Source organism: Zootoca vivipara, chromosome 14 (genome assembly GCF_963506605.1).
Source record: "Zootoca vivipara chromosome 14, rZooViv1.1, whole genome shotgun sequence".
NCBI lineage: Eukaryota > Metazoa > Chordata > Lepidosauria > Squamata > Lacertidae > Zootoca > Zootoca vivipara.
In genome coordinates this window covers 8810664-8831007 of record NC_083289.1, presented here as the reverse complement: position 1 = coordinate 8831007, position 20344 = coordinate 8810664, and positions in this window count along the sequence as shown.

Genomic DNA, 20344 nt, shown 5'->3' with positions numbered 1-20344 from the left:
TGGTCCGCCCGATGGCCTGCCGACGACTGAGTGGAAGAACCTGCAGAATGAGACCCCTCCCCCTGCCCTTGTAAGTTGGAGGCATTAGCGCGCGCCTTCTGCCTTCGTGTCCGCGGGGCTTGGCTCACGTTGCTACCCCGGTCGGAACCAGAACTGGAAAATAGAGAAGCAGAGGTACAGGGCGAATCGCTTTCTGTCAAACCGGTATCCAGAATGAAATCCTGCGACTCACCTGGCTCGTCCTGCAACTCGCGAGGATCCTCCTGCGTGTCGGTGGCCGCAGGCGCAAGCGTTTTCGCAATGGCCGCAAGCTGCTTGCAAACGTCCAGCTGAGTTTTTTGCAGTGTGGAGACCACACGCACCAGGGCCTCAGTCTTGTCCCGGGCCGCAGGACTCTTAGAAGGGGCCTTACCCTGCGCGCGCTTAGGAGCCATGACCCTAAGCTTTCCTGATATTTCCTATATGTGAAAACTACCTATATGCTAATTAACACCTTAAACTTTATCTGATATTCCCTATATGTACTTGTGTATATGCGCTTGCGTGTCCGTGTGCGTGTATGTATGCGTGTGTATGTGGGTATGTGTACGTGTGTACGTATTTATATGTGTATATGTGTATGTCTGTGTGTGTGTAAGTGCGTGCCTTAATCTATATATATATATATAAATATATATATATAGTTATTTAATTTATTATTAAATTATTGTTATTAATTTATTATTTGATGTATAGTTTATTATTATACGTTTATTTTATGTATTTATTATAATTTATTATTATGCGTTCAATTTATGTATTTATTTTATTCATTAAATTCACGTTACCTTGATAATTAATTAATTAATTAATTAATGTATCCAAGAAGTATGCCCAATCAATTATGCCCCGTCCACATAAAATAAAATTCTAAACTAATGAAATCCTGTATCATATAATTAGCAAATTACTACTTTAATTAGCCAATTTATTAGCAAATTAATACTTATCCCCCAATCAACTGGTTAAAGTAATGCAATGGTGGCGTAACGTGACTTTTTAAAATGCAAATCTAATTAAATCTATTAAACTCAGCTACCCCTTAGAGAAATGGCACTAACTAATTATATTCTGCCCAGCAATTCCTATGCAGACAGGGTAAACAGGGTAAACAGTTAACGTGCTTCCCCTGATAGCCTCAATCAAAACGGAATCCAATCAAGATTAACAAACTAATCCAGTAATTAAGTCCTGCACTTCGCTTGAATTATTCCGCATGAGTTAAGGTGCAGAAAATGGGCTGCTGCCGATGCAGGCAACTCAAAAGCCACACTCAAAATGACTGCCAAACGTGAGCCTCAAAAATCCCTCTCAAAATGGCGGCCGCCAGTAAGCACACGTGGCCACACTCAAAATGGCCCCCGGCCCCGTGGAGCTCCCTGTGTGCTGAAGAACCCTCCCAAAATGGCAGCTTCCTTGCCCTCAAACAAGATGGCGCCGATAGCGCCTAGCAGCCCTCACTATCAATCGCAAATAGTACAACAAGCGGCAACCTCGAGGAACGTGCACTGCACAAAGGAAAACACACAGCCTTATGAGTGATCGCTGAAAAGATCGTGAGCAGGAAGGGGGGGGCAGACAAAGGAAAACAACAACAAATCGAAGGAAGGAGGGGAAGCAAGCCAAACGAACAAAAACCCAATTGCACAACGAATGGTACAATAAAACTGGCCTGGAAAGGACAAAAAACCTTGCCGCTAATGCGGCTAGCTCACCCAACCGGTCTGGTCGCCTGCGGAAGGTCCCTGAGCAGAGAGCTGGGGTAGGAGGCAGCCGCCTCTACTCTGCACCCCAGATCAGCCAAATCCGCCTAGGAAGGAAAGGTCCGGCGAACAGCGAGGAAAGAGGGAGCTTTCCCGCCTGCGGAGGTCTTTAAACGGCTTGGCCCCGCCCCGCCCAGCCTCATTGGCCGGTCGGGGTGTGACGCAGGCGGGAGCGCACCATCGCGCAGGGGCTGAACTCTCAGCCCCTACGCGATGGTACAGTCGGGCAGCCCACAACCCCACCTCCGACGCAAGCGCGGAAGTGGCTTTGTGAAGTTGGTGCAATGTATAAACTTGAAAAAGTTTCTTTAAAAGAGAGAAAGAGAGAGAGAGAGAGAGAGAGAGAGAGAGAGAGAGAGAGAGAGAGAGAGAGAGAGAGAGAGAGATGTGCGGTGATAAGCTCACCTATTTAACCTGCTACATCATTAATGTTCCGTTTGATTATGTGCAATCTGAAAAAAGGATGCACGGGGAAAATACGGGCCAGCAGCAGTTGGGTGATTTACTTAACCAAATTTATATACCACTTGACTGTAAGAAAACCTTTCAAAAATATAAAATAACACATTAAAATTATTGACAGAAACATTTAAAGACAGATATCGAAAAGATGATTAACATAAGGAAGAAATAGGACCCATGTAACTTCCGTGTGTCTGGATAGGTCTGCCGAAACAGAGATGTTTCAGGCAGGTGCAGCAAAGAGCACAGAAAAGGCGCCTGCTTGTTGTCAAGAGGCAGGGAGTTCCCAAGTATAGGTGCCTGGAGCAGTGCCAGTTTCGCAGATCGAAGTGGTCAAGTGGGCACATATGGAGTGAGGTGATCCTGCAATAAACAGCAGCAAATTAGCCAAGTGTGGCCGTTCTACCATAGACCCCCATGTTGGAAGCATCCTCTGAACCAGGACAGATCCAGTTTCGAACAAGGCAAGAGAAGGCACATTAACTTGCAGCAGCTCTCAGCGCACGATCCATGCCGCAGCCAACCAAACTTTTTATATTATTATTATTCTGCCTTGCAGCTGGCATGTCTGTAGCGATTCTGCCCTTGATATTAATAGCACAGCTCCTACTATAAATCACAGGATAGTGTGTTTACCGAATGAAATGGGAAAGCAAAAAGAGAGAAAGAAAGAAAGGAGAGAGAAGTCTTTTTTTTTAAAAGCAGCTATTGCAGTTAAAGGGCCTTGGAAATGTACGCCCAGATCACCTCTGCTGTGTTATGACAGGGTAGCTGCAGGAATGACTTTTTCATTCCTAGATCGCAGCTGCCTCTGAGAGTTATAAAAATATACAGTGTGTGAAAAGGGGACAGCCAGCTTTGGACAGCAGCTTTGAAGTGCAGAGTTGAGGAACTAGAGCAGGCATAGGCAAACTCGGCCCTCCAGATGTTTCGAGACTACAACTCCCATCATCCCCGACCACTGGTCCAGTTAGCTAGGGATCATGGGAGTTGTAGTCCCAAAACATCTGGAGGGCCGAGTCTGCCTATGTCTGAACTAGTGTTTTAATTTCAGTTTGGCTGAAGGGAAGAAGGCGAAAGGGGAAAAGGCACTTTGCTGAGTGGTTCCTGCCCGTTTCTCATTTTTCCACTTTGCAGTTGAGTTCTCCACATTTCTTTTTTTTTATATAAAATAAACTTTATTTCGTTTAAAAACACATACATAACAAACATAACACAAAAGAAACACAAAACATACATTCATCAAATAATATCAAACTAAATCAAATCATAATAAATCAAATTGAAATCATACTCAAATCATATTCATGTTCTCCACATTTCTACATCAGCTTCGGTCCTCACAGTTCATCAGCATTGTGGTGAGGATTCCTCCTAAGACAGACGTTTTTGTGGACACTTTTGCCTAACAGACATGTTTTCGAAGGATGGTTGTGTTTTAGTCTGCGAACCGTTCTATAAAAGCGTGGATTGGGGTGAGGGAAGATTTTAAATGCAAACTGAATCTAATTCCTCTCCCCACCCCCTTTTTTACCACCAAATTGCTGATTAGTGGCCTGTTATGCAAAAGACAAGAGTGACAGCAGCAGCCAAGATCAAAAAGACACTTGACTCAGGAATATTGACTCTGTTTGCACTTATCCACACGCCAACCCCTCTTCCAAATTTCATCGCTTAATGCTCTTCCCCTGGAGAGCTATTCCTTGACAGTCTTCCCCCCCCCCCCCATCTCAATCCTCCTTCTAGCTATTTGAACAACATACTGTAGTTCAAATAGCAGCAAAGCTGCGAAGGAAGAGAGGAAGGAATGAACATGTCATTTTAACCAGAAAAACGATGCAAATGGGGAAAAGCAGCTCTCTCAAATGCATGTAAGGCTCCATAAAGAGATCCCGGAATTTTCTGTTTTGTAGAACCCATAGTTTATACATTTAAATACACACACACACACACAGAGAGAGAGAGAGAGAGAGAGAGAGAGAGAGAGAGAGAGAGAGAGAGAGAGAGAGAGAGAGAGAGACCCTAGGTGGGTTTTCTAAACTTTAAAGATTCAGAATTATGAATGTGTCAGATTCTTTTTACCTGGAGCTTGGAAACTCACCAGGCTTTATATGACTGAAAACCTATTTGGGACAATATTTTTTTAAAAAGAGCAAAATATTATTCCCTAAAAGGCTTTCTTCTGACAATTCAAATTGATATTCTCCTAAATCCCCTCTCCCCATTTCAGACTACTGCTGGATATACTGGTTTTAGAAAGCAAGAAAGGAAGTGGTTGAGGTGCACCATTAGTCAATAACCCCCAGCAGAGCCAGCCCACCTCTGAGGTAAGGTGAGCCGACTGCCTCAGGCAGCAGGATCCCTAGGAGCAGTAGATCCCTATGTTGATCTTTCTCTCCCCTATCTCTTGAGCCGGTCCTGGCCCCTAGAAGGCTGCCCACAAGGGGAAATGGCCCTCAGGGTGAAACAGGTCCCCCCATCCCAACACAAAGCCAATGTTGTCTTATTTTCAATCCCTTACCTATTAAATCCTCTCCTGGAATCTCCACTTTTCAATGCCACCATGCACTGAGCGGAGTTTCCATTGAACTATCCACAACCTTTCTCCTGCTTAATCACCCCTAATTCAGAACCCAACAGTGTCTTCATATAATTGAGTTGTTTTGCCCGGTTTTGAGGTGCTACAGAGGAATGAAGCAGCAGCAATTTCTTGCCTTCTGTTCCCCAAAGCTTCCACTCTCCGTAAGAATAGAAAAATGAGACACTTGAATGAAAACAGAATCGACATGTTCCCGCAGTGTGCTCTCTGCATGTAGAAGGTCTCACATTCAACCCTGATAGGGAAGACCTCTGAGCCCCTGAAGGACTGCTGCCAGACTGAGTTGACAATACTCTACTTGATGACCTGGCGTAAGGCAACTTTGCTTGCCTCTTATTTCTGCTTTGTAAGGAACCCAAGTAACATTCCTTTTTATAACAGCTGTTTTAGCTAATATGATGGGTAGGCTGCTACGAAGGACTTTTGAGCTGACTTTGGGTGACTTCTATCCCTCACAGGAATGGTGTCTTTTTTCCCTGCTACATGAACTGGCAATGTCCATGGTTTGGCTATTGGAGCTTCAAATCGAATCAAAATTTATTAAACGATCACAGACCAAATCAACTCATACAGCTATTCAACAAAGGATAACACAGAAATAAACAGAGGACAATTTCAATACAAATTAGGCCATAACAACACTTTAGAATTAAAGGACATAGATAAAATTAGATATTCGCATTCGCCTGCGTATTGACATTGGAAAGCTCTTGTTTCCTGCGTCTGATAGCAGAGACACAGAATTTGGCAACATTGATTGTAATTTCAGGGACCTTGGGATTCTGCTTCGTTTTTAAGCTTTTGTAAGGCTGGGGTGATATTGGAGCTTGAGAGATCAGCTATTGGAGCTTGAGAGATCAGCAGAGTCCTGGGGTAAGGGGTGCTGGCTCAATAGCTAAACAGCTCATGAATGCAAGACCCAGCAGGGGACACTGTGCAAACTGGTCTCATATCACACTTCCCGAGGAGCAGGAAAGATGAAACAGAATGCACAAAGAATAAACAGGTGCTGCACCTCACATTACAACATTAAAAGCTACTGGTGTGCTCCCATTGCCCCTCCCCAAAATCACTTCCCATGACTAAAATAACAGGGTGGGAATAGTTGATCTACTGGCAAGCAGCAGCAAAACCTGTCAGCTCTTCTGCAGGATCCTCATCTGACCCGTTCTCCCACGAAGACACGTGTACACCCTCCTCTCACGTCATAATTTTATTCAAATGTGGGTAGCACTTATATTGCTTCAAATCACAACCTAGGCCATTGCCTCGGGAAGAAAGGAGAGGTACTAATTATTTCATGAGAGACAGTCATAGGGGCCCAATGGGAGGCATTTTGCTGAACTCTTCCTGCCCCACCCCCAAATCCCTTGAGCCAGCCATGTTTCCCCCACAAGACACCCCTGCCCTGACACACGCTATGGTGCGACATTCAAATATGGCATTATTTTAAAAGGCACAACATGTGTGCACGTATGTTATGTGTTTATTCCCTGCTCTGGTTGCCTTGATAACTCTGTACTGTATTTGGTATTTAAGGTGCATAGATCAAGTAAACTAGACTGTGATGAATACAGCATAGGAATAGGAATATGTGACACAGTCAATTTAAAATGTTGGTACTGACCATTTGATCTGGGCGATGTGCCCAAGACTTCATGGGTGCAGGCCCAGCTATGTGAGAGCCCCCTATGGATGCCTGGTGATTCCGGAGGTGAAACGGCACTCATAAAAAAGTAAAAAGGAAGGCACAATTGCTCTGGCTGCAAAGAACAAGCCATGTAATTGAAGTAGTTATTAAAGCATATCAGGAATGCCATCACCAAACGATTGAACAGGAAAAACCAGCTTTTGTTTTTTTTTAAAGGAACGGGCAAGTGAGAAACTTCTGATTACAGGAACATGAGATCCAAAAATCTAGTGCCTTGCTAGTCCCTCCCACTGTGTTTTAAGACCAAAAAAAGAAAAAAAAGGGGGGGGGAAGCTATCACGCAATCAAACAAAAAACAAAAAACCCCACACCACAAATCCAACCAGAAAAAGATGAGAGGGCCACACGGAAATATTGATGACCTTAACATATGGACAATAATGTATTTCCAATTCCCCTGTAAAATGGAGAGGACAAATGATGTCCAGGCCACAGCGGAAGCAACTGAATTGCCTTTTAAAGCTACTTAATCTTCAGCATATCTGCTGGTGGTGAAATCCACAAAGAAAATGTGCTCTGTGAAGTTTTACCTCCTTTTATCCATCTGCCAGTAGCTCCACTGGGTGACAGAGAAAGGGAGAAAAATTATCTCATCTATGAATAGCATTGACAAAGAAGATATTTTCAAAAATTGGCATTGCTACTGCCTTGAAGGAGCCACGAGAACATCATGGCATCAGCCTCATTCAACAGGGAACCAAGAATGATGACTCGGCCTCCCTTGCCAGGTATAGGATGTGTTCATTTCATTGCTGCAGCTGCAGCGAATTCATTGGGTTAAGTGCTTAGAGAGTTATATCCACAGCATACATTTGGCGTATATTATTATAGTTATTATTATCAGATTGGTTAGGATCTTTTCTTACAAATTAATTCAAATCGATTTACATCAAAACCAGTTATAAACAACCAGAAAACCTTTAAAGCACAGCAGTACAAATAAAAGGCTAAAAACACAGCTGGACAAAAAAGGGAGGACTACAGGTCCTGCCCCACTATAAGAGGGGAAATAAAAAAAGTCTTTGGCTAGTGCCACGAGCTGGGTAAATATGGTGCCAGGCATGCCTGCGGAGAACATATACGGCAGTGGGGGATGGGCACTACTGAAAAGGTGGGTTTTCATGTTCTCAAACCTTCCCAACTTCCCATGGTGATGTCTGGGTCTAGGTGGGTTCATGTGAGGAGAGACATTCCTTGAGGTGCTGGGGTCCTAAGCCAATAAGACCTTATTGGCCAAAACCAGCACTTTGAATTGAGCCCAGAAACTAAACAGTAGTCAATGAAGTTGTACCAGAATTGGTGGGATGCGGTTGGCACTGTGGTCTAAACCACTGAGCCCCTTGAGCTTGCCGATCAGAAAGTTGGCGGTTTGAATCCCTGCGATGGGATGAGCTCCCATTGCTCTGTCCCAGTTTCTGCCAACCTAGCAGTTCGAAAGCACATCAAAGTGCAAGTAGATAAATAGGTACCACTGAGGCGGGAGGGTAAACAGTGTTTCCGTGCACTCTGGCGTCCGTCACTGTGTTCCGTTGCACCAGAAGTGGTTTAGTCCTGCTGACCACATGGCCCAGAAAGCTGTCTGCGGACAAATGCCAGTTCACTCGGCAAGAAAGCAAGATGAGCGCCACAACCCCATAGTCACCTTTAACCATCCAGGGGTCCTTTACCTTTTGTTGTTGTTGTTTAGTCGTTTAGTCGTGTCCGACTCTTCGTGACCCCATGGACCATAGCACGCCAGGCACTCCTGTCTTGCACTGCCTCCCGCAGTTTGGTCAAACTCATGTTCGTAGCTTCGAGAACACTGTCCAACCATCTTGTCCTCTGTCGTCCCCTTCTCCTTGTGCCCTCCATCTTTCCCAGCATCAAGGTCTTTTCCAAGGATTCTTCTCTTCTCATGAGGTGGCCAAAGTATTGGAGCCTCAGCTTCACGATCTGTCCTTCCAGGGAGCACTCAGGGCTGATTTCCTTAAGAATGGAGAGGTTTGATCTTCTAGCAGTCCATGGGACTCTCAAGAGTCTCCTCCAGCACCATAATTCAAAAGCATCAATTCTTCGGCGATCAGCCTTCTTTATGGTCCAGCTCTCACTTCCATATATCACTACTGGGAAAACCATAGCTTTAACTATACGGACCTTTGTCGGCAAGGTGATGTCTCTGCTTTTTAAGATGCTGTCTAGGTTTGTCATTGCTTTTCTCCCAAGAAGCAGGCGTCTTTTAATTTCGTGACTGCTGTCACCATCTGCAGTGATCAAGGAGCCCAAGAAAGTAAAATCTCTCACTGCCTCCATTTCTTCCCCTTCTATTTGCCAGGAGGTGATGGGACCAGTGGCCATGATCTTGGTTTTTTTGATGTTGAGCTTCAGACCATATTTTGCGCTCTCCTCTTTCACCCTCATTAAAAGGTTCTTTAATTCCACCTCACTTTCTGCCATCAAGGTTGTGTCATCTGCATATCTGAGGTTGTTGATATTTCTTCCGGCAATCTTAATTCCGGCTTGGGATTCATCTAGTCCAGCCTTTCGCATGATGAATTCTGCATATAAGTTAAATAAGCAGGGAGACAATATACAACCTTGTCGTACTCCTTTCCCAATTTTGAACCAATCAGTTGTTCCATATCCAGTTCTAACTGTAGCTTCTTGTCCCACATAGAGATTTCTCAGGAGACAGATGAGGTGATCAGGCACTCCCATTTCTTTAAGAACTTGCCATAGTTTGCTGTGGTCGACACAGTCAAAGGCTTTTGCATAGTCAATGAAGCAGAAGTAGACGTTTTTCTGGAACTCTCTAGCTTTCTCCATAATCCAGCGCATGTTTGCTATTTGGTCTCTGGTTCCTCTGCCCTTTCGAAATCCAGCTTGCACTTCTGGGAGTTCTCGATCCACATACTGCCTAAGCCTGCCTTGTAGAACTTTAAGCATAACCTTGCTAGCGTGTGAAATGAGCACAATTGTGCGGTAGTTGGAGCATTCTTTGGCACTGCCCTTCTTTGGAATTGGGATGTAGACTGATCTTCTCCAATCCTCTGGCCATTGCTGAGTTTTCCAAACTTGCTGGCATATTGGGTGTAGCACCTTAACAGCATCATCTTTTAAGATTTTAAATAGTTCAGCTGGAATATCATCACTTCCACTGGCCTTGTTATTAGCAGTGCTTTCTAAGGCCCATTTGACTTCACTCTCCAAGATGTCTGGCTCAAGGTCAGCAACCACACTACCTGGGGTGTACGAGACCTCCATATCTTTCTGGTATAATTCCTCTGTGTATTCTTGCCACCTCTTCTTGATGTCTTCTGCTTCTGTTAGGTCCTTACCACTTTTGTCCTTGATTATGGTAATCTTTGTACGAAATGCTCCTTTCATATCTCCAATTTTCTTGAACAGATCTCTGGTTTTCCCCATTCTATTGTTTTCCTCTATTTCTTTGCATTGCTCATTTAAGAAGACCCTCTTGTCTCTCCTTGCTGTTTTTTGGAAATCTGCATTCAGTTTCCTGTATCTTTCCCTATCTCCCTTGCATTTTGCTTGCCTCCTCTCCTCCGCTATTTGTAAGGCCTCGTTGGATAGCCATTTTGCTTTCTTGCATTTCCTTTTCCTTGGGATGGTTTTCGTTGCTGCCTCCTGTATAATGTTACGAGCCTCCATCCATAGTTCTTCAGGCACTCTGTCCACCAAATCTAAATCCTTAAACCTGTTCCTCACTTCCACTGTGTATTCATAAGGGATTTGATCCAGATTGTATCTTACTGGCCCAGTGGTTTTTCCTACTTTCTTCAGTTTAAGCTGGAATTTTGCTATAAGAAGCTGATGATCTGAGTTACAGTCAGCTCCAGGTCTTGTTTTTGCTGACTGTATAGAGCTTCTCCATCTTTGGCTGCAGAGAATATAATCAATCTGATTTCGATGCTGCCCATTTGGTGATATCCATGTGTAGAGTCTTCTCTTGTGTTGTTGGAAGAGAGTGTTTGTGATGACCAGCTTGTTCTCTTGACAGAACTCTATTAGCCTGTGCCCTGCTTCATTTTGAACTCCCAGGCCAAACTTGCCAGTTGTTCCTTTTATCTCTTGATTCCCTACTTTAGCATTCCAATCCCCTGTAATGAGAAGAACATCCTTCTTTGGTGTCATTTCTAGAAGGTGTTGTAGGTCTTCATAGAATTGGTCAATTTCACTTTCTTCAGCACCGGTAGTTGGTGCATAAACTTGGATTACTGTGATGTTAAAAGGTCTGCCTTGGATTCGTATCGAGATCATTCTGTCATTTTTGAGATTGCATCCCATTACAGCTTTTGCCACTCTTTTGTTGACTATGAGGGCCACTCCATTTCTACTACGGGATTCTTGCCCACAGTAGTAGATATGATAGTCACCCGAACTGAATTCGCCCATTCCCTTCCATTTTAGTTCACTGATGCCCAGGATGTCGATATTTATTCTTGCCATCTCATTTTTGACCACATCCAGCTTACCTCCACTCATGGTTCTTACATTCCAGGTTCCTATGCAATATTTTTCTTTACAGCATCGGACTTTCCTTTCGCTTCCAGGCATATCCGCAACTGAGCGTCCTTTCGGCTTTGGCCCAGCCGCTTCATCAGCTCTGAATCTACTTGTACTTGTCCTCCGCTCTTCCTCAGTAGCATGTTGGACGCCTTCCGACCTGAGGGGCTCATCTTCCAGCGTCATAACTTTTATATGCCTGTTGTCTTTGTCCATGGAGTTTTCTTGGCAGGGATACTGGAGTGGCTTGCCAGTTCCTTCTCCAGGTGGATCACGTTTAGTCAAAACTCTCCACTATGACCTGTCCATCTTGGGTGGCCCTGCATGGCATAGCTCATAGCTTCTCTGAGTTATTCAAGCCCCTTCGCCACGACAAGGCATTGATCCATGAAGGGGCCTTTACCTTTTACCAGAAGGTAAATGCTATATGTTCAGACTGTCCTGCTCCGGTCAACAGTCTGGCCGCAGAATCCTGCACCAGAATTCTGAACTTTCTTCATGGGCATTGCAGTAGCCGAACCCTCAAGTTACCAGTGCATAGACAAGAAGTTAGGCTGTCCCTATGCAGCTGGGGCACAGCTGATGGAAGTCACTTTGTGCCGCTGAGATCTCTTAAGCGACAGCAAAGGATCCAGAAGTACCCCAGAAGTACATAGCTTCCCCAAAGAATCGTGAGAGCTTTCGTTTTCCCATCACTGGGCTATAGTTTTCAGCACCCTTCATTGGGAACTCTACAATGCATTTACCCATCACTTTCCAAACAGAAGAAAACTCAGGGTTGGTTTTTGTTTTGTTACAACAACAACAACAACAACAACAACAACAACAACATCTTGGTAGGTTTCCCCAGCCACTCTGGGTGGCTTACAACATAAATGAGAAAACAACAAAGCATCAAACATTAAAAAACAAAATATCCTATACAAGCAACAAACAAACCAATAAATCAATAGAAACCAATAACAACAATTGCCACCCCCAACCAAACATTTAATCAACATCAACCTGACAAAAGCAAAACAGAGGAACCAAAATTAGAACCGTTTAAAGCATTTTAAAACATTTTAGCCCATTGCCCCAGCCCAATAGTGCATGCCTGAGAAAGCAATGTGGGGGATTTCTAGATGTGAATAACGAATGACTTGGCTTCTAGCTTTGGTGATGTTGCATCCTGATGGCACATGCTTTGGCAATTCTCTGATACATATTAGATGGATATATCTTTCCCCCACTAGAATATGTGCCTCCGATGTTATTTCCTTATTATTTGAGAATACAAGTAGCGACAGAACAGATCAATGCTGGTTAATGCCCAAATGAGCCTATACTGCAGCAGAGGGGGCAGCGAGGGTTGGAACCAATGGCCTTTGGATCCTTTCTCAGTTCGATGAATCTGTGATCAAATGAAGCCTTTGAGTAACTTCTGCCCTTCCATGATGTTTTGTTTTGTGGGTTTTGTTTTTGTTTCAAGTATATCTGTTGCACTGGGGTGATAAAGTGAATTAAACAATTCCAGTTGCACACACCTAAAGTTCCAGTACGTGCTCGATTCACCCTTGCAAAATAGTCTGCATGCACTTTTAGTAGCAATTATATACACATTGACTTCAGAGCAAACTCCACCGAACACAGATTTCCATTCCGAATGGCATAGGATTGTGCCGCACATCTTTGAAAACAAGAATTTCTCATTTTTTAAAAAAGCACACACAAATCAGATGGAAATGAATTCTGGAGCGGGGGGGGGGGGAGGAAGCTTTATTTGTGGTTTTGATATATAGCAGTTGGAATTTGGCAGCCAAGAAACAGCAGACACCCAAGGACAATGGCCAGAGTTAAGTGACTGCCTGGGCCAACAATGTGGAATTTATGGAATGGGACGCTTGGAACAAAGGCATAAAATGGCATTGGCTATTGCTGCAAGGGAATTTCCTCCTCTTTATAGGCTGTTGTGAAGCAGCAAGAATGAGGAGTCTCCCCCCCCCTTGTTTTATGCACAGATGAGAGCATACCTGAAGGGCAATTATACGCATGCACACAATTGCTGCACGCCAATATTTATACCCATTCTAAGCCTGCTAAAAGCAAAGACCCCTAAAGTCTTTGTCACAGATGTCCGAGGTCAGACAGCATAAGTCACGACATCAGAAAGCCTCCAACGCCCCAACACTCCATCACAGTCTCATAAAATGTTGTCCTCCTGTATTTATTCACCAGCAGACAGTACCCAGCATTGCTCAGGATTTTTTTTTTTCACCCCATACTACTAACATTTATAAATAGCTGGTTTTATTTTTTATCTTCTTAAACTGTTTTTTGTTTTTTTAATTTTCAATCTAATGCTGTTGGATAAACTGCAATAGTGCTCCCCACTTAACACATGGGGTTACATTCCCAGGAACTGAGGGTATAAGCGAAATTGCGTGCCACTGGGAGACACCATATAAAAAGCCTGTAAACACAGGCTAAACCTCTGGAAGACCCGTTAAGAAAACCAGGAGCACTTATCAGACTGGCATGAATGGTGGCAATGGTGGCTCCAGACTTCCTCATCTCTGGACGAGGATGTGCAAACAACGAGAAGGGCCACAGGCTTTGGTGCAAATGCTCCTGGGATGGCTTGCCGTTTTCCTGCTCTTTTCGTGCCATTTTTGCCGTTTTCCTGCTCTTTTTGGGCGCCCCGCCCCAACAATAATCCAATTGGGAACTCTAGGAACGGGCAAAAGAAATATCTTCACATATGGAAAAGAATGGAGCGGTGGAAGGAGAGAAAGTGTGTTTCAGAACTAGAGAGGAGTTTTGCATACGGTACGTACAGGGCCGGTGCCTCCATTTAGGCAAACTAGGCCATGGCCTAGGGCGCCAAAATGGAGGGGGCGCTGTCGAGCCTGCCCCCCGCCCACCGCCTGCCTGCGCCTCCACGCGCATCGCCGGAGCCTGGTGGGCGGCTGCTCGGCTGTGCCCCTGAAATGGAGGGGGTAGCACCGGTAGCAACGAGAGAGCGGTGGCGGTGGCAGCGCCCGTAGCTGAAGCCTTCAGCTATGGGCGCTGTTGCTGCCGCTGAAGAGCTCACAGCGTCCCCTCCATAGGCGGGAGGCGGACGAGCCAAAATGAGAGCTCAGCGCCCTCCTGCCTATGGAGGGGACGCTGTGAGCTCCTCAGCGCCTGCAACGAGTGAGCGGTGGCGGCGGCAGCAGCGTCCGTAGCTGAAGCCTTCAGCTATGGACGCTGTTGCTGCCGCCGCCGCCACTGCTCGCTCACTGCCGCCGCCACTGAAGAACTCACAGCGTCCCCTCCATAGGCGGGAGGCGCGCAAGCCAAAATGAGAGCTCAGCGCCCTCCCACCTATGGATGGGACGCAGCGGCGTCAGCGGCGTTCTGCACGCGTCATGACGCATGTGCCGGGGGGAGGCGCCAGAAGGTGATTTAGCCTAGGGCGCAAAAAGCCCTACCACCGGCGCTGCATACGTACATATCAAAATGAAGACAGAACTGTACTGATTCACAGAAGGGGCTTCTGGTGGACCAGTGCTCCCCTACCCACCCCTGCATTTCTGGCTATGATAGCAAACATGGGATTAGGGGCACGTATTACTGAAAAAACATCTAGTTTCACCATCAGCAGCAAAAGATAAAAACATAGGGTGCCATGCCAATTTCTCCCTACAGAATCTGGCCTAGAGAGGAAAAAATTCTGCAGGATTGGAATTCTAATGTTACTTTCTCAGCATATTTGCATTGCCACCCCTATTTGTGCCTTCTGCAAATTTTACAAAACAGGAGGCCTCCTGCAAAACACTCTTAGAAGAGTACTTTCTACGTAACAATTCTCCCACCCCCTATATACAGTAGTTATCACATCGGTGTGGGAATACAGGTTCAGACCTCGTGTGTGCAGCAGCCAAAAGCAGAAGCAAAGAAAGAAGAGTGCTCCACCATAGATTACAGGGAGTCAATTTTCTTATGTAGAAACTTCTCTGTATTTCATATCAGTAGCCTGATCCTAAAATATATTAATTTGGAAGCAAGTTCCATTGATGCTTGATTACGTCCAAGTAAGATATAATTAGGACTGCAGTATTGGATAAAACAGGAAAGCTGAAATCAATTTTTAAAATACCAGTTATTGGATTTAGTTATAATTTCTAGATGCTGCAAAAAATGTAAATGGATGACACTCTTCCCTCCTCCCCTTTGTGGGTCCTTTCGTTAGTCATTTCCCCCTGTATCTTTTATAATAATCCAAATCTTTTTCATCCCCATTATATCCAATATTCACCATTAAACTGCAAGTGTTATTCCAATCCTACAAACAATTTTAACTGCCTACAATGGTTTTTAAGATAAATTATAATCCCCCCCCATTCTTTATTAAAAATTTGGTCTTCCTGATTTCTAATTATTTTTCCCCTTAGCTTGCTACAGCGCCTCTGAACAACGCCTAAATTTGCTCCCTTCCATTTCTCTGGAGCGCATAGCTGCCAAGTACCCCGTTTTCCCCGGGAAACCCCTGTTTTTTCATACCGTTTCCTGGTGGTCCCCCATATCTCTTCGGCTCCTGTTTTTCTCCCTTATATTCTCCTGCAGGCGGCCTTTTTTTTCTTCCCGATTTGCCCATCTATGGGCACCTAAAATGGCCGGCGCCGGCTTTGAAAGTTGTGTCTACGCATGTCCGGAAGTGCGTAGACGCGACTTCCGGTGTCAGCGGCAGCCATTTTTGGTGCCCATAGATGAGCAAAGCTTCCTGAGTTCTCTCTTTTTTTTAAAAATATATTTTTATTAATTTTCCCATTAAAACCAATTATATCACATTCATTATTTCAAATTATACACATATATATCAATCAAACCGAATGTTATGCCAAATCATCTAAAAAAATTTTTTTTGGGTTCCCATGCTTCAAGAAATTGGGGATTCCTCGCAACCGTCCACTGCCGTCTTTTTTCTAAAGTTCAAATCGTCTCTCCGAGTTCATAATAATCCAAATCTTTCCCTTACAGTCACATAGATGTTTTCCATTTTCAACCGATTGTTTCCCAGCTGCTGAGATAAATATCAAACAAGGTTTCACAAATGTTCTTTCTCCTGTGTGGGTTAATCAGTCCAGCCTCCCCATAAATCTTCTTGGTCTGGAGCTCCCTGTTGCGTCAACACGAAGCAGCGCCATCTTAAAAAGCTCAAATCACTTTCGTTTTCTCTCATAACCATGTAGATTAACGATCTTTGTTGTAAAATTTACAGCTTTTCCAGGCAGAAGACCCAAACATCAAACCATAGACTCTTGGTAAATTAATGGATCTCCTTGCCCTATAGCTGAACTTAGCTTCAGGTCGCTGCTCCAATTCAAAGTGCGTCACAGCTCATAAATCCTCCGAACGCGTCCAGGACTCCTTCCGTCTAACTAGAGGGGGGCTTTTCTCATCGGCAACTCCACATCTTTAAAAAATATGCTCAGTAACAACAGTTTATAAAGTTCAACTCACACAGTCTTTTGCTTCTCTTTCACTCCAAACAAGCCAGGACATCGCGTCTGGGAAGGTACGAGGTAACACATATGAAGAAAAAAAAAAAACTCACTTCCCTTATCGCTCCGTCCCCATCAATCCTTCTTCCAGATGAAATACAGCCTTTGACTCCTCTCCCTCAGCAGCATAAATTTCTCAGCAGTAAACAGCGCTTCTTCCCCTCCTTCTGAAGTATGTCCATAGATTTAAGCCTAATTATCTTCTTTAACCATGGAAATCCCCGCCATGCAGATTAGCGTCCGGGAGTCCTGGCCCTCGTAAGTGCTTTTCAGCCCAAGCTCCCCCCACTCCATAAACAGTCGGAGTGGGTCTGGGGGCATCGCGGGCCAGCGGCCCCTCTCCGTAACCCCCGGAGAGGGTAGGGGGTTGCCATTTACTCCCCTAGCAACCGCCAAATTCCTTACGAAGGTCAGAGGGATGGAAAACAGGTCCGCCATTCCTGCCGGCGGAAACCGGAACCTGAGTTCTCAAAGAGGGAAGAAGATTGAGTCCAAAGACCCAAGATGGTGCAAGTGAAGCATTGAAACAAAGGGCTGGATGTCTTTGCCCACTGGGCTAGCGCCTTCTGCTTCCTTCTTAGAGTGATGAAGAAGAAAGTATTCTGAATTCCCTAACTTGTCTGCCCTGAGAACTGATTCCGTATAAATAGCTCAATAGCTACGGAAGGGAGAGGCAAGAGGTCGGGAGGGAGAGATCAGATTCCTTTGTTAATTTTCAAATAGGACTCCAGGTTGTTCTTTGATCTTAGATTCTGGAAGTGCAGTGGAGTGAATCTGAGCCGTCCCTTAGCCACGTTCAACTTGGATGGAGGAGAGCAAACAAGAGAGAGATTATATATAATTATAGACCTATCATGGTGTCAGGGATAAGCAGGAATCACAAGCGGTGATGAGGCACTGGATGTTGGCATATCCCCAAGTCTGGAACAGGGGCCAGCCAACAACAGGCAGCATGGCTGGAACATGCTTTTCACAATGGAGCTGTTTTCAGTGAGCCTGAGGGATACTGCTTTCTGCTAGCTTGCTTCTCGCTTTTGGCTCTGGGCATGTCCCTTGCAAAGGAAAGGAGCTTGCCCAGTGCAGCGTGGAAGCCAAACTAGAGTCAGCAGAATGCTCAGCAGCAGCAGCAACATGAATGAATTACAGACCCTTCAAGTGTCCCTATTTTCCAGGGACTTCCCTGATTTAGAGAAGCTGCCCTGGTTTCTGATTTGATCCCAGAATGTCCCACTTTTTCTCAGGATGTCCCTATTTTTACTGGAGAAATGGTGGAGGGTATGGAGTTATCCGACCCCCAAGCTGCCTGAAAGCAGCCCTGTATAGGGATTTTTTTTAAAAAAAAGTTTAATGTTTTATTATGTTTTTTATATGTTGGAAGCTGCCCAGAGTGGCTGGGGCAACCCAGTAAGATGTGTGGGTTATAAAAAGTAAAATTATCATTATGGAATGGGAAGTCTCTGTTTTCATTGGAGAAATGTTGGAGGGTATGGGATTGTTCAGCAAGGAATTTGTACAAACGTTGCAGCTTGCTTAGGTCAGCGAAAAGGAAGAGGGGAGAAACATGAAAATTCCCCTCCAGGGAATTCTGTACAAAGCAAAACAAAATATCTGTAGATGTTTCAGAGCCAGAGTGCTATTGAGCTCGTGGGCTTCTATGGGTATCGTGGCCACTGTGGGAACAGAATAAGAATTTTTGTACTGTAGCTTCAAAATTTGGCGATACCAGTACAGTGGAACCTCAGTTTATGAACACCTTGGCTTACGAATTTTTGGTTTATGAACACCGCGGACCCATCTGGAACAGATTAATTCATTTTCCATTACTTTCAATGGGAAAGTTCGCTTCAGTTTATCAACGCTTCAGTTTATGAACAGACTTCCGGAACCAATTACACCCATGCTTCGGGTTAAGTACGCTTCAGGTTGAGTACTCCGCGGACCCGTCTGGAACGGATTAATCCACTTTCCATTACTTTCAATGGGAAAGTTCGCTTCAGTTTATGAACGCTTCAGTTTATGAACAGACTTGCGGAACCAATTGTGTTCATAAACCGAGGTACCACTGTATACCCAGCTCTGTTTCTCCTTTCCACCTAAATCTGAGGAAGCTGCCTCAGTGCTAAACTGGTGTCTGCCTTCAGTAACGGTCGGGATGAGGATGAACAAATTGAAACTTAATTGAAACAAAGCAGAGGTGCTCAGAAGGCAGAACAGGGGATGGAGCACATGGGTTCGCAATTTGTGTGTGCTCCTGGACATAGATGCTGAGGTCTCTGCAGTGGCCAGAAGTGCATTGCACCATTAACACTAGTGTGCCAGCTGCACCCGTTCCGTGAGATGTCTGCTTCGGCCACAGCGGCATTTGCCTTAGTTACATTCTGTTTAGATTACTGTAACATGCTCTTTGTGGGGCTGCCTTTGAAAAATGCTCAGAAATGTCAACTAGCTCAAGGAGCTGCAGCCAGATTGCTTACAGGCACAGGTTATAGGGAGCATATAATTCCTTTGCTGTAACAGGTTCACTGGCTACCAATCTGTTTATAGTACCGGTTATCACCTATAAAGTCCCCCATGGCTTAGGCCCAAGCTATCCAAAAGACCGTATTCCCTCATATGAACCTGCCTGGATGCAGGAAAGGGCCTTCTCAGTGGCTGCTCCCAATCTCTGAAACTCCTTCCCTGGAGATGATAGTTCAAATACCCACACAGTCACTGGGTGACCTTGGGCCAGATCAGGACGCGGGTGGCGCTGTGGTCTAAACCCAGAGCCTCTTGGGCTTGCTGATCAAAAGGCCGGTGGTTCAAATCCCCACAATGGGGTGAGCTCCCGTTGCTCTGTCCCAGCTTCTGCCAACCTAGCAGTTTGAAAGCACACCAGTGCAAGTAGATAAATAGGTACAGCTGCGGTATTTTCCTGTGCTCTGGTTTCCATCACAGTGACCAGTTGCGCCAGAAGCAGTTTAGTCATGCTGGCCACATGACCCAGAAAGCTGTCTGTGGACAAACGCTGGCTCCCTCGGCCTTAAAGCAAGATGAGCGCCGCAACCCCAGAGTCGCCTTTGACTGGACTTCACCGTCCAGGGGTCCTTTACCTTTTTTTAAACCTTTTTTTGGCCAGGTGCTGCCTCTCAGCCTATCCTACCTGTCAGGGTTGTTGTGGAGATTAAATGAGCAGTGGGGAGAAGTGTGTGCACTGCCTTCAGCTCCTTGAAGGAAAGGTGGGATATAAATGTGCACACACACATATACATACATGCATACTAATTAATATATTTATTCTGGCCTGCTTGCATGTATGGCCTCCAGGATGTATCAAGGCCTTAAAGTGCTGGTTTCAACCTGTAAAGTCTTGCATGTGTCAGTATCTCAATATGTCACGGGAATCCCATATGAATTTACCCAGACCCTGAGGTCATCATCCAGCAAAAGTGCAGAGGGCGGTGACTAGAGAGAAGGCTTCCTCGCTAGTGGTTCCCTCCCAGATTATGGAATACTGCCCCAAGGAGCCTCGCCTAGCGCCAACATTTACACCTGTTCTGTACCTGGTGAAGACTTCCCTCTTCCTTAATCCTTTTCACTGGCTTGCTGGTTAGTTGTTACCTGGTAATTATCAGCAATCTTTCTGTTTGTATTGTGACTTTTGTTGCAAGTCACTCTGAGACATTTCTGCTACAAGGTGATAAACCGATGAAAATAAGGATAAGAAGAATAACTGCCTCATCGTATACTATCGCACTTCCAGATA